At 33.4% G+C, this 13,728-nt stretch overlaps 1 protein-coding gene across 6 annotated transcripts in view; it reads left to right on the top strand.

Annotated features, from left to right (window-relative positions):
• The window catches only part of KIF24 (kinesin family member 24), a 64,563-nt gene that overhangs the window by 2,601 nt on the left and 48,234 nt on the right, over positions 1-13,728 (top strand). Inside the window, exon 3 of one of the 6 annotated variants that reach the window (XM_074280210.1) lies at positions 408-448. The exons of the other annotated variants lie outside the window; for them this stretch is intronic. The gene's annotated coding sequence lies outside the window, so the exon portion shown is untranslated. The remainder of the gene's footprint in view (positions 1-407; positions 449-13,728) is intronic. 6 annotated transcript variants of the gene reach the window in all.

Raw genomic sequence — 13,728 nt, 5'->3', positions numbered from 1 at the left:
TTTGGGCACTGCTACAGACCTTCAGCTTCATCTGGAATTAGCAGGTAGACACCATCCCCCAAAAACTGGGATATATAAGCCTTGTTTTGTTTTTTTTTTCTATGTTTTTTAATCAGTATATCACAATCTTATGTTATGCAAGTTAATTCACTGCTACTTTTAAAAATATGTATATTAGTAGGGCAGCAAGGTGGAGCACTAGCCCTGAAATCAGGAGGACCTGAGTTCAAATCTGGTGTCAGACACTTAACACTTCTAGCTGTGTGATCCTGGACAATTCACTTAACCCAAATTGCCTCATCCCCCCCCCCCCCAAATATATATTACTAATAAACATCATTCAGCTGTTTATGGTATTTCCTTGGAAAGAACTAATATGAGAACTCGATAATTTTCATGTTTTTCAGTGTCCTAATTGGCTTGACAAAGAGTTCATAATTTAAATGGAGTAAGTATTCAATAAATTATGAGCAAATGATCTCCTATTTCTTAATTTTAGGTGGTTGTAAAACTCTTGAGTTCTCTTTTGGCTCTAGTTCTTGTGAACTCATGGAGTGGTTGATTTAATTTCATTGAACCTCAATTTTCATCTGTACAATAATAGGAGAAATGTTAGGTTAACAGGTCTCTGAGGTTTTGCCAATTATGGTCTATAATCCTATGACTCTGATTATGTTTCTGGTTTATTGAATTGAAAGAAATTTCAGAAGAATAAACAAACAAGCAGATCCTTGTTGTATTCTTGGCAAATGCAGGCTTGCCATTTTGACAATGTGGGGAACTCCAAAACAGATTAGCATTTTGTCCGTAACTTAGATTCTTAATATTAAGAAATATTGACTTGATTATGGTCACATGGTTTTCCTGGCCCTCCATTTACTCTGCCACACTGAGTCTCATAAATTAATTTTAATCTTATACTAATTATTTAATTTTGGTTACTTATTTTATGTTTTTATTTTATATTGTTTATTTTAATTATTTATAGGCAATGCTAGAATACTATAGTTTTTGTTAACAATTTTCAAATTATCAGACAGTCTCTTAGGATCTTTTGGAATTTCTCTGGGCATCCAAATTTTCTTGTTATAGTTATAAGAGTAAAATGCTTTTGAGAATTTGATAAATTGAAGGCAGAATAGTGTAATGAAAAATCCCTGGACTTGGGTTCAAATCCCAGTTTGGAAAGCTACTTAACTGTGTGATTAAGCAGGTCTGTCTTATCTGTAAAATGGGGAGAATAATGCTTCTATCTACCATATGGAGTGGTTATGAAGATTAAATAAAGTGATATAAAGTGTAATAACATGCTGAAAACTGTAAAACACATCATATCTGCCACCTTCCTTGATGGCCACATCATTTCTTTTCCCATTTTCCTCCTAGTCATCATATGATCACTGCTTTGCAGTCTCCTTTGCTGGATCATTCTCTATCTCTTGCCTCTTACATATGAACATCTCTTGGGTTCTGTCCTGGGCCATCTTTTTCCCCTTTAACTCCACTTTTCTGGTGATCTCTTCTGTTCTCCTAGATTTAATTATCTTCTACGGGCACATGATTCTCAAGTCTGTATACAATAAACGTGTCTTATCTTTTTTCTGAGCTCTAATCCTTCATCATCCACTGCCTCTTAGTGAATCTCATCAACTTCTCCAACCTAATATGCATAAGATGCAATTAATTTTTTTTTCTACTAAACCCACTCCTCCAAACTTCTTGTTTCTGCTGAGAATACCACTATACTTTCAATAACTGGATTTTCAAATTGCCTTGACTCTCCCATTTTTCTCACATCCTGTACCAAAATCATTTGTCAAATCTTGTCAGTTTTTCCTCTACAACATCATTTTCACCTGTCTCCTTTCTTCTACTTATACCTGCTACCTTACTTCAAGTCCTTATCACTTTTTATTGGGATTGTTCCAATTACCTCCTAATTAGTTTCTCTATTCCAGTCTTTCCTTTCTCCTATCCATTCTCCACAGAATTCTCAAAATATTCTTCCCAAGACACAGTTCCAGGCCATTTTGCTGCTCTACTTAAGAAGCTTTAGTGGTTCCCTGTTGCCTCTGGGTTAAAAAACGAACTTCTTAGCTTAAAATTTGAAGAATTTTTTTAATGATGTTGCCAGTATAGAAGAATAATAATTTTTAAAAATTTGTATTATTTTTCAAAATATGTGCATGGACAATTCTTCAACATTAGCCCTTGCAAAACCTTGTGTTCCAATTCCCCCCTTCTTCCTTCACCCTTTCCCCTAGATGGCAAGTAGTCCAATATATGTTAAACATGGTAGAAGTATATGTTAAATCCAACATAGGCATACATATTTATATAATCTTGCTGCATAAGAAAAATCAAATCAAAACAAGAAAAATGAGAAGCAAAATAAAATGCAAGCAAACAACAACAAAAAGAGTGAAAATACTATGTGGTGAACCACACTCAGTTACCACAGGTCTCTCTCTGTAGATGGCTCTCCTCATCACTACACCATTGGAACTGGTTTGAATCATCTCATTGTTGAAGAGAGCCATGTCCATCAGAATTAATTGAAGATTGTATAATCTTGTTGTTACCATGTATAAAGATCTCCTGATTCTGCTCATTTCACTCAACATCAGTTCAAGTAAGTCTCTCCAGGACTCTCTGAAATCATCCTGCTGATTATTTCTTACAGAATAATAATATTGTGGCTCCAGTGGCACAATTGGTTAGCGTGCGGTACTTATACAGAATAATAATATTCCATGATATTTATCTACCATAACTTAATCAGGCATTCTCCAATTGATGGGCATTCAGTTTCTTTCTTGACACTACAAAAAGGGCTGCTATAAACATTTTTGCACCCTTTCCCTCCTTTAAGATCTCTTTGGGATATACGCCCAGTAGAAACACTGCTGGATCAAAGGGTATATAGAATTTGATAACTCTTTGGGCATAGTTCTAAATTGCTTTCCAAAATGGTTGGATGCATTCATAGTTCTACCAATAATGTATTAGTGTCCCAGTCTTCCCATATCCCTTCCAACATCTTTTTCTGTCATCTTAGCCACTTAATAATGGTATCTCAGAGCTGTCTTAATTTGCATTTCTCTGATCAATAGTGATTTAGAGCACTTTTTCATATGACTAGAAATAGTTTTAATGAAGAATGGATTTTTTTTAGGTTGTATTTGTATATACAATAACACACTTAGATTTAGTTCTTAAAGGCTAAAATTAGTGGCCCCTTGTTTTGGAACTATGTCTCCAAGATAATGAAAAAATATTTAGCCATGCTTAACATTACATAAACTTTTTTTTATGTTTGTGTTTCTTCATCTGTAGGATGAAGGGATAATTTCTGCCTACCTCATAGAGGTATGGTAAAATTTGCTTATAGCTTCAGAGTATTAATCTGGCTTCATGCCTCATCATTCAACTGAAATTCCTCTCTGCTGATACCATTGATCTTTAATCAACAAGTCTAATAGCTTTTTCTCTATCCTCATTCTTCTCAACCTCTCAATTGCTTTTAACAATCACTGAATTCCCCTCCATTCTTTCTAGGTTTTCATAATATTGCTCTATCTTGGTTCTCCCCCACCATCACTCCTCAGTCTCCTTTGCTGGATTTTTATCCAGATCATGGGTGTTCCCCAAGCCTTTGTTCAGTGCCCTCTTCTCTTCTACATGTTGCTTGTTATTCTCATAAGCTTCAATGGATTCAGTTATCTCAGATCTACTGATCAGGTTCTACCTTCTCACCTTATCTCCAGTCTCACATCTTCAAATTCCAGTGGGACATCCAAATAGACATAGACATTTAAACTCAACATGTCCAAAACTGGACTTACCGTCTTTCCCCACAAAGCCCTTCATATTTTTTTTTTCTCTATTACTATGGAGAACACTACTATCTTCTCATTCATCTGAACTCCCAACCTAGATATCATGAGCTCTTCATTCTCAAGCTTCCCTGCCTCTGTATCCAATCTGTTTCAGTATCTCATATACTCTACTCTTTTCTCTTCTGACTGATACCACTCTATTGTACTACTGGTTATTCTCCCTGCTTCAGATCTCTTCCCTCTATAGTCTATCCTCCACTCAGCTATCAAATTGATCTTCCTAAAGCATAGATCTAACCATATTATTCCCCATTCATTCTACTTCAGTTCTCCCATATTTCCTCCAGAATTAAATGTAAGAAGTCTTTTGTTTGACATTCAAAGCCTTTCATAAACTGATCCTCTCCAATCTTCTTACATCCTACTTATCTCCACATTGTGCAGTCCAATAACATTGGCCTCCTTCTTGTTCCTTGTAAATTTTCTTACTCCTCATTCCTATCTCCTGACTTTTCTGGTTTTATTTAAGTCCCAGCCAAATTCCCACCTTCAATCTTAATCCTTTGCTTTGTTACTACCTCCAATTTATCCTATATATATCTTGTGCTTTTCTTTGTATCCCCAAATCTTAGCACAAAGCCTGATGCATTATGATGCTTAATAAATGCTTGTTTTTTTTTTAACTGACATGGTAACATAAGAACTTAGGTAGAGCAGAACTTTAAAAATGTTCTTTGCTTTCTAGAGGAAAGTTCTTTAAAATACTTCTACTGATATGAATATGCTGCTTTCTAAGAAATGTCATTGAAACAATGAATGAAACTAATTTGAGTTATGTTTCATTTGCTTGAATAAGAAGATGAAAAACTATAAAATTGGTTTCTAAATAAAAGGCAGAAAATATATGTTTTGGAATCATAGATCTTAGAGAAAAAAAAAAAAAAAGAACTTTTTTGATTCTCTGGACTATTCTTTCATTTTACAGATGAACAACAGAAGCCCAGCAGGGTCATTCAATTAGTTACTGAGTCAGGGACCAAAACCTAGATCTCTAATTTGCTTTCTGTTATATCATGAGGAAAAGTACTCTGTAAATACAAGATAATAATGACCTATCAATGAAAGGTTTTTACAGAATTAGTTATAATTGTTTTAGGAAAGATATAGAATAGAACTAGACAGGAGGGGGAGAAAACAGCATCAGACCAAAACGCAATCCTGTTCTGGAGAAACAAGTCAAAAAATATATTTTTCTATTTAAAGATATAGTAAAGTCTGCTCTATTTTAATATAGCTGAGTTCCAAATATATTTACTTTATATAATTTCTTTTATAATTTCTACTATATGGAAAGCAGAAATCTAATTTCCTTATGGTTTGACTAATGTAATTAAGGTAAAGAAAAAATTTGAGATAAGTGATTGTAAATACATTTAAATTACCTTATCAATTTCAAAATAAAACAGCCTTTCAAAGATGCTTTGGGGATATAACTTTACAAGCAAAATTCAGACAAGGAATATGATTTCATTTAATGATTAATATCAATATCTTAAATCTATGTAGATATTCATGAGAACTCAGCTACATATTGAGTATTTACAGAATCTTCCCAGCTGTTGCCTTAGGCAGTTGTCTAGTATCAGTTGTCTTTTTTATTGAGTTAATATCCCTGGTATTTATTTCTATATATATTTCCACATTTATCATGCTTGGCAAAACTTTAACTAAGTTATGGTAGTATTGTCATTTTTATTATATTGGCACAATCTAGTCATGAACACTGAATATAACACTCCAGCTATTTAAATTGCTCTTCATTTCATTAAAGGACACTTTGTAATTGAATCCATACTACTTTTTAGTGTGTTTGACTTCCAAGCATTTTGTACCTTTTGTGGTTATTTTGAATGGGTTGTACTTTTATTACCACTTGAACTCTGTTATACATAGAAATGCTGTTGATTTTGGAGCCTGCAACTTTGTAAAAACAAACAGTTAATTTCTCTTTCTGATTTCTTAGTATAATCTAAGCAAACCACTATGTCATCACCAAATAAGGATAGTATTTCCTATTTGCCTCTTTTCCTCTTTAATCAAATCTGACGTTAAAAAACAAAACAAAGCTGGTTATGGCTATGTAACAGACATTTATTTGTGCTTATTTATGGAGGCTAGCTTACTCTTCAAAATAAAAATATACTCTTTGTTCTAGTCGGAAGAAGTAAAACAAATCAAGAAGCATTTGTTAAGCATTTACTATGTTTGAGACATATTGGAGAAAGACAAAAATAAAGCAGCCCCTATCTTGAAGGAATATACATTTAATGGTTGAGGCAACATGTCCACATATAAATCTTTGCAGAAGATATGCAACATGACTATGAGGTATGTGATATAGTGGCAATAGTAGTAGAGTTGAGTCAGAACATCTGGGCTCCTGCCCCAGCACTTCCTACTTGCTAACTTTTTTTTTTTTTTTTTTTTTTTTTTTTAGTGTGGAAAAGAAAAACTAGTTCATTATTGATACACAAAAGTGCTTTATGGTGGATTCAAAAAGCACAAAATATATTAAGCACATTACAATTAGTAATATATTAACTTTTACCTAAAACATTAATGGTTAAAATGTATTTAGGGAACATTTCCATAAATATATTTGAAATGTTTGGAGTAAAAATAAAGATGTTGGTGAACTTAAAAAGGGAAACCATTTAATATGTTTTGCCCTGCTAAGTTAATTAGTTTTAAATTAATGAATAATAAATACAATGGGGTTTTAAATTCTTTATATTTCTGAATCAGTTCTGTTACTATGAAGTTTGGGGGAAAAAACCTGCTGATTTCCTTTTGGTATTTTCAACATCATAGGATTTTAGAGTTGAACATCAACTTATGAAAAATCTGATGAAGGTGCCCTTCCTTGAGTTTTCTATCTAAGAACCTTAATGTATCATGTTTCTTTTATTCCTCTAAGACTATCAGAAGCCTTCTAATAGCAAAAACTTTTAAATTCAGAATCAGCTCTGTTTACAACAGACGCATGTTTTAAAAGCACATTGTAGATGATCTGTTTCAAGACGTGTTCAGGTTATAGTTTGTTCAACTATGAACCTTTCTTGTTGACTAATCTCTGCTTCGGATGTGTACTTTTCCATAATTAACCACTGTGTTAAAACAAAACTTGGGAAATTTAGTATAAAAGAAGTATGAAAAAGTTATAAACAAACATAAAATGTTTGAATTACTAGTGTTGTCATAAGTAAAAATATTACATTATCTTTCTCTTTACATTAGAACGCATTAAAACTAAATAGATTTTAAAAGAGGAAATTTAAAAATACCTGCCCTCTTAAATGAAAAGAAATCCGTTGATTAATCAGCAATCATTTATTAAGTGTTTTCTATGTTCCAGGCACCATGTTATAAGTGTTAAGAATGCCAAAAAAAATTAGCCTTCCTTTTAAAGGAGCTTACACTCTGATGGCAGACGATAACAGGCACAGATAAAGAGGGGAGGGCATTCTAGGCATGGAAGACAGTTCAGGGAACAATGTGGAGATAGGGCCAGAGCACATTATGTGTGAAGAACAACACGCAAGTATGAATATAATTTTAAATGACACCTGATGAAGTCTGCTCCACATAAAAAACTAATGTATGAGAACGGATTGAACCATATTTTCCTCCCTTTCCATTCCTCTCTTCCTCTATTCTTTTGCTGGACTTGACTAAAGTAGGAATTTGTTTTGCGTGATTATATACATAGACTTTTTTCTTGCCTTTTCAAGTGGGATGGGGAGGGAGGAGCATTGGGAACTGAAAATAAAATTGAATTAAAAAAAAAAAAACTGGAAATATCCAGTCCTAATGATAAAATGTCCAAGTGATGAAGAATTTTTAACTACAAAACAGCTTTTTATTTAAACCTAGAGGTAATAGGGAACTTCTGGAGTTAATTGAGTAAATGGGTAACTTAGACTAGGAAAATCAACTTTTGCAGCTGAGTGGAGGATGAATTGGAGTGGGAACTAACATCAGGCAGGGGATCAATTAGGAGACTATTGTAATCTCAGCTCAGCTCATATTTATCTCTTAAAATATGTGTTCCTGAATGGTTGTGTATAAATTTATTATTTTTCCTCTTAAGTTTCTTTGGAATTTCCCAGATGATTGCAGCTTTAGATGTAGAATGAGAAGGGCTCTTGGTAGTCATCAAGTCTTAACACCTCATTTTACAAATGGGGAAAGAGAGCCTTAGACAGGTAAAATGACTTTACCTAAAATTAGCCTTGTTCATTCTCATTTCAGTCATGTGGGACTCTGTTATCTTATTTAGGGTTTTCTTGGCAAAGATACTGTAATAGTTTGTCATTTCCTTCTCCAGCTCATATTACAGATGAGGAAACTGAGGCAAACAGAGTTAAGTGACTTAACCCAGGGTCACACAGCAATAAGTGTTTGAGGTCAGATTTGAATTCAGGTCTTCCTGACTCCAGCCTGGCACTCTTTTCTACCAGGCCCCCTAGATGTCTAACCCAATGTTACCTAGGTATAAAGTACATTTCAAAAAATCATTCCTCCATAGGATAACAAGAGGACTTTTTTTTTTTTTAATGTTTTATTGATATTTTTGATTTTTATATCATATTTATTTATATATAATTTTTATATCATATATATTTATATATAATTTCTCTCTCTCTCTCTGTATATATATATATACAGAGAGAGAGAGAAATTATATCTATATATAAAATATATCGATAAATATAGATATGTATCTATAATATCATAGATATATAAATAGCCTTCTATCCCAGTACTTCTTCACCTCTCTGCCAGGAGAGTAGAGATATATTTCATTACCTAGTGGAAAAATGTTTCTAATTACAGTAGTTTTTAAACTTTTCTTTTGCCTTTTCCTACCTCTCCTCAAGTTACATAACTGTTAAAAATTTGAATAAAAGAACCATTTAAAAAGTGAAAAAAGCTTTCATAAATGTGAATAATTAATTACCTCTAATTCATATTTCAATTTTTTTTTCAAATGGGAAATCTGAGTTAAAATAGCTAACTATATAGTGGAAAATAAACTCATAGGCATAGAGTTTTATTTGTTGGCTCTAAATTTCTTTCTTTTTGATACCTTTGTAATTATTAATATAACTCACATAATAATATAGTATTATTAACATAATAATACTAGTTCACTTAAGCATATTGTCAGTCAAATGCACTCCCAACACCTGCCTTGTTTGTAGATAGTGATGTATCTTTCTCATTATGGAGAAAATGGAATGCCTATAAACTAGATACAATCCTTTTTCTTTGACCACAACAATGTCACGAACTTTTTACCTTACTGTATTTCTCATTTATTCATTAATGTATAATACCACTATAACAGATTTAATTGTCATTTTATGTGTGGGGAAAAAATAAACATGGTGACTGGTAAATCATACAAACAATAGCAATGAAATAGAAGTAAGTCTCTCTGATCATGTTTTTCCCTTGCTCAGAAATCTTCAGTAGCTTTTTTTTTTTTTTTTTTCCTCCTAAGTAAAGTTCAGACTCATTGGCTTATATTGGACCAAAATCTTGTTTTTGCAGCAGGTCAAAGGCAAACCAGACTAGAACGAGTTGCAACCTGGAAATTAGAGTAGACTAGAAGATCTGGAAAAACTTTGTCAGTGAGTGGATACTAAGAAATGATAGACAAGTGATTGAAATAGCAGGGAAATCTGGCAATGAGCTATAGGCCAAGGGAAGCACATAGTTTGCTGTCCAATTAGCACAACATATAGTGTGAGTATGAGGCCTAAGGTTCAAGGGCAAGACTCCAGTCCCCAGGAATAAGAACAACATAGGGTTTGATATTTGGAGAACTGGCATACCAGTTAGGGGATTAAGACACGGATTTATTTGATAGGATCATAGATTTAGTGAAGGATAGATTTAGATTTAGAATAGCATAAATTTAGAAGTGGAAGGCATCTTAGAATTTATGTAGTTCAACCTCCTTATTTTATAGATGAGGAAACTGAGGTCCATAGAAGCTATTTCACTTGCTCATTGTTGTGTAAGAGCCAGAACCCAAGTTCTCTTAAATCTTAATCCAGTGCAGTTTTCACAATAGGTGCTACCTTTGGGGATTAGAGTAAATATTAAAATAAAGATTAAAATCCAAAGGAACAAAAGTAGAACTTTATTAGTAAAGGACTAGCGTCACTATTAGTCAATTTAAAAAAAAAAAAAAAAAGATAATATCTGCCCTGAGTGAATTTACTATCTAATGAGGGGAAACATGAAAGGAAGAGAGGGAAGATCTTGTTAAAGAAGTTCCAAAGTAGTATGAAAAATGAAGAGATGTCCCTCCTTAAATGGAAGGCTGGAGTTCAAGGCACCAGCCTTCAATCAGACACAGAGAGTAGAGAAGAGGTGATGATATCTTACTGGATGAAGAAGTTATTAACAAGTCAGAATGGGTCTAGCAGTAAGAATGGCTTGATTCTATCTTCCCAGTTTATAAATCCTAGATTCTTCTATTTTCTCATCCCCAGGACCCAGACTGTCCCCAAATTTAGAAGAGAATTAAGCCTATCAGTTATGGCAACTTGAAGGATGCCAGGAATAGTGTGTCACATTGGTCATTATATTCTGGTAGATTAAGGAAATGCTATAGATGTATTTTAACTAAATTTTAGTGAAGGATTTGACAGTCTTTCATAATATTCTGGACAAGATAGAGAAATGTGAATTAAACATGAATATACCATTAGTAGATTCAGAACTGGTAGAATGATTAGATCTAAAGAATAATTATTTATGGTTAGATATTAGACAGGAAGGCAGGTCCCTAGTGGAATTCCTCAAGTATCTTTGCTTGGTCATGTATAAATTAACAGATGTATTTGGATAGTCGGCATGTTTATTATACTCGATATGTAGGTAGGAGGAAAAGCTAAAATGGTGCCTGACAGAGAATCCCCCAAAGATCTTTGTCTAGAATGTTTGTGAAAGTAATAAAATAGGTTTTAATAATCCTTTTTTAAAAATCTGTTTCACAATTATAAGAGTTGGAAAGGTGTGGCTACACAGCTAAATGAGATAAAAGATTTAATGGACTACAAGCTCAATATACGTTAATTGTGTAGCCCAAGAAACTAATGCCACTTTAGCCTGCATTAAGATTTCATTTTTTGCATAAACTTTAAGATTTTTTCCAGCTCTTTTTTTTTTTTTACCAAGAAATTATTTATTTTATCAAGTCTCATGATATAAATGGCAAACTATCTTTACAGTTGAAATAGGAACATAAGAATAAAAATACATCCTATTCAAAGCACATTACACAGTGGTCATTTGGAATTAATTACTAGTAACTATATATTATAATACCATGCCATTCTCATCAGTCTTTTGAAAAAAGGATTTATATAAAATTGGGGGGAGGGGAGAGGAAGGGAGAAGAGGGTATTATTATTAAAAACATTACTCAGAGAACAATTTATATGAAATCATAGGATGAAAATTTAATTTCTGGAAACTAAAGATTTAAGTTGATCTCTATTTCCTCTGAGATTACCCCCTTGTAATTTCCATGGACTTCAAAAGTTCAAGTCTTCATGCCTGATAAACTAATTGCTCCTTGACCATTTGCTTGCAACTATCCTAATATAGAAGCCTTTGACTACCCATTTTTTTCAGCTCTTAAGAGCTGTAAATTTTCTGAAAGTTTCTGAAAGTTTCTGAAAGTTACTGGTTTTTTATATTTTCAAAGGCTGACTCTTAAGTATTAAAGAATTTATTCCTTTCACCAGCAGATGTCATTTAAGTTAATGATAGAACTCTGGAAAATCTGTTACAATAATGATTGTAAGATTTCTTTCTAAAACCTCAAAAAGAAAGTTACTCTCCAGAAATTAGACAAAATAACAAAATCTCAATCTCTCTCTCCTTTCTCTCTCTCTCTCTCTCTCTCTCTCTCTCTCTCTCTCTCTCTCTCTCTCTCTCTCTCTGTCTCTGACTCTGGCTCTCTGGCTCTGTCTTTCTCTCTCTCTTTCTGTCTCTCTATCTCTCTCTCTTTGGAAATAGACCTGTAAGCTCATTTTTATGGGAAGATCTTAGATGAGGAAACTCCTACCAATCAGGCTAATACTTTCCAATCGTATGAAAGAGTGTTCCAAATCACTATTGATCAGAGAAATGCAAATTAAGACAACTCTGAGATATCATTACACACCTGTCAGATTGGCTAAGATGACAGGAACAAATAACGATGAATGTTGGAGGGGCTGTTGGAAAACTGGGACACTGATGCATTGTTGGTGGAGTTGTGAAAGAATCCAACCATTCTGGAGAGTAATCTGGAATTATGCCCAAAAAGTTATCAAAATGTGCATACCCTTTGACCCAGCCATACTACTATTGGGCTTATATCCCAAGGAAATACTAAAGAAGGGAAAGGGACCTGTATGTGCCAAAATGTTTGTGGCAGCCCTTTTCATAGTGGCTAGAAGCTGGAAGATGAATGGATGTCCATCAATTGGAGAATGGTTGGATAAATTATGGTATATGAATGTTATGGAATATTATTGTTCTATAAGAAATGACCAACAGGAGAAATACAAAGAGGCTTGGAGAGACTTAACATCAACTGATGCTGAGTGAAACGAGCAGAACCAGAAGATCATTATACACTTCAACAATGATACTGTATGAGGATGTATGCTGATGGAAGTGGATATCTTCAACATAGAGAAGAGCTAATCCAATTCCAATTGATTAATGATGGACAGAATCAGCTACATCCAGAAAAGGAACACTGGGAAATGAGTGTAAACTGTTATTTTTACCTTCTGAATCCAGTTCTTCCTGTGCAACAAAAAATTCGGTTCCACACACATATATTGTATCTAGAATATACTGTAATATATTTAACATGTATAAGACTGCCTGCCATCTGGGGGAGGGGGTTGGGGGAGGAAGGGAAAAAAAATCTGAATAGAAGTGCAAGGGATAATGTTGTAAAAAATTACCCATGCATATGTACTGTCAAAAAAAAAGTTATAATTATAAAATAAAATAAAAATTAAATTATATTAAAAAAAAAAAAGATAATCATCCAGAGCACTGAGAAATTAAGTGAATTGCTTAAAGTCACATGGCCAATATATGTCAAAGTCAGGATTTGAATACAGTTCTTTCTGACTCAGAGGCCAGTCAGTCCTCTTTCCATTATATCATACAGCCTCTAAAAATCTTATTGTAAAACCATGGATTTGAGCCTTTGTTTAAGTTCTGATTTTAGTTTAATTTTGCCTTGTGACTGTGTATTTGGATCACTGATCTCATTAATATGAATTGGTTCCATTTGTTTTCACATCTTCTATTTTTCCTTGTTTTTCTCTAAATCTTAGAGAACCCATCCAATGTACTACGTCTTTTTTTTTTTTTTTCATTTTAAATTCTTTCTCTTTTTTATTAAAGCTTTTTATTTACAAAGCATATGCATGGGTAATTTTTCCAGCATTGACCCTTGCAAAACCTTTTGTCCAAATTTTCCCCTTTCCCCCCATTCCCTCCCCTAGCTAGCAGGTAATCCCATACATGTTAAATATGTTAAAATACATGTTAACTCCAATATACATATACATATTTATACAGTTTTCTTGCTGCACAAGAAAAATCAGATCAAGAAGGAAGAAAAAAAACTGAGAAAAAAAATGCAAGCAAATAACTACAGAGAGAGTGAGAATGCTATGTTGGGTTCCACTCTCTGTTCCACAGTTCTTTCTCTGGGTGTAAATGGCTTGCTTTGTCACTGCACAAGTGGAACTGGTTTGAATCATCTCAATGTTGAAGAGAGCCACTTCCATCAGAA

This window comes from Sminthopsis crassicaudata, chromosome 1, assembly GCF_048593235.1.
Source record: "Sminthopsis crassicaudata isolate SCR6 chromosome 1, ASM4859323v1, whole genome shotgun sequence".
Classification (NCBI taxonomy): domain Eukaryota; kingdom Metazoa; phylum Chordata; class Mammalia; order Dasyuromorphia; family Dasyuridae; genus Sminthopsis; species Sminthopsis crassicaudata.
The sequence above is the reverse complement of the archived record's forward strand: the minus strand, read 5'-3'. Positions and strand labels throughout refer to the sequence as shown.